Below are 1951 nucleotides of genomic sequence, written 5' to 3'. Positions count from 1 at the left end.
ATAGGAGCATGCGGTGTAGGATTATCATCTTCCCGTGCTACGACCTTTCCCAACAGGGGTTGAGGTGTTGGGTTACCATTTGGGGGGAAGCAGTGGTCATGGTTGTCGGGTCACTGTGGCGGTTAGACATACGCCCGGCTGGTCATTAGGACAATCGGCAACCCCGATGGTATATTCAAGAGGGCCAATCGTACTGCTTTTCAATTGTTGGAGTCAACACCTTTAATTTCTGTCATTTATTTTATGTTGAGAGCCGGTGGTCGGCATGTTTTACTTTTCTGAGTACTCACGGTGGGCCTTCTCCGACAGCCCTATGGGCGTATCGTGGGATGGAGTTTGTGGCTCGTACCCGGAGTATACGTGCACTGTGGTTGTAGTAGCATTAAACCAAGGACTTAGTAATATTATTTAGGTGGATGTGATTTAAAATGAATTGCATAGCATATAGTGCATATGGTTGTGATTTGTTGTATGGACTGCTGTATGATCATTCTTTTCACTTATTAAGCTAGTGAGCTCATCCCACGTGTGCACCACTTTTAGATGATTTTTCAGGTCATCAACCTGAAAAGCACGGGTCGGGCCCCACAGTTGAATTCCCTGAAGAGGATTAGTGGGTCCCCGAGGAATTAGAGCACGGCACTGATTGCTCGTGCGAGGGCTGTGCTGCGGGACCGCAGCTTTGATACCGAGCTGAGCTTACTGTTGATACCGAGTTGAGCTCTTCTTCTTATGCCGAGCTGAGCTCTACCTTTTGATACCGAGCTGAGTTTTACTTTTTGATACTGAGCTGAGCTCTACTTGTGATACCGAGCTGAGCTGTACCCTTTGTGTTTTTTATGATCCCTTTTGTGTACTGGATATGTAAATTGTATTCTTTTGTGTAAATATTATGCCTGCGGGCCCACATGTACTTAACTATGTATTACAATTTGGGTATCAAGTATAATGGGAATATTTACAGGTAAATTAAGTCTTCCGCTGAACTGACGAACACTTTCTTAGTTGTGTGTATGTTGTGGTGGGATACTGTATTAGATAATCCTGGCAGGTTTGGGTTAACCAGTGTTAACCTGGTCATCGGTCTGGTTATGTGTGAACGGGGTGTGACAGGTCCAATACGGGGAATTGGGATCATACAAAAGGGTTTGGAGTCACCACCTAGGATTATGGGCCTAGGACCCAGAGGTGGGCCCGATTCCTGGGGAAAAGGCTTAAAAGTTGGTTTGGGCCTGAGATTTAGGGTATGTGTCAGGTTCCAGAATTGGAAAAATGTTAGGCACCCAATTTACCCGGTTTAACTGGTCTTCCTACTAGATGCTTAAGAACGCACATTTTTCACAATTATTCCTATTCCGTATGCATAGCTAAGTTATCACACATATATTCATTGGTTGAATTTAAACAATTATGTACACTAAAATGAGGTCAATATAAAGTTTACATTATGCTAATTTGGGTAAGAAATTATACCTGAGCTTGACCCCTGTTTCGGGTCAAGATGGGTGGAACCCTAATTAGTGTCGACACGAACTGGCTTGCGTATTCTCTTGGCTCAGGGGTGTTGTTTTATGGTTGTCCTTGTTGGCAACTCGGCCACGTGGCGGTGATGACGTGGCCAGTTTGGGTGACGTGGATGAAAATGATGACATGGCAGTATCCAGTGTCACCGATGAGATAACAGAGCAGCTTGGTATGCATGGAGTGGTTTAATACATCATTAATAGGTGGTGCGGGTTTCTGGGTCAAAACTGGCAAAATTGGCCTATTTACGATCGAGGGCATTTTCAGCAATGAAAATGACATTTTTGGAAGATCAGTTCTTCATGAAAAAGATAGATTGTAATTTTCCTAGTCCAGTGCATTTGATTTCGTCACATTCCGATACCGTATGAAGAAGTTACGGCATTTATGGCAGTCAAGGGCAGTTTCGGCATTGAAGATGAATTTT

The sequence above is a fragment of the Macadamia integrifolia genome, chromosome 5, assembly GCF_013358625.1.
Source record: "Macadamia integrifolia cultivar HAES 741 chromosome 5, SCU_Mint_v3, whole genome shotgun sequence".
In the NCBI taxonomy this organism is placed as follows: Eukaryota; Viridiplantae; Streptophyta; class Magnoliopsida; order Proteales; family Proteaceae; genus Macadamia; species Macadamia integrifolia.
The sequence above is the reverse complement of the archived record's forward strand: the minus strand, read 5'-3'. Positions refer to the sequence as shown.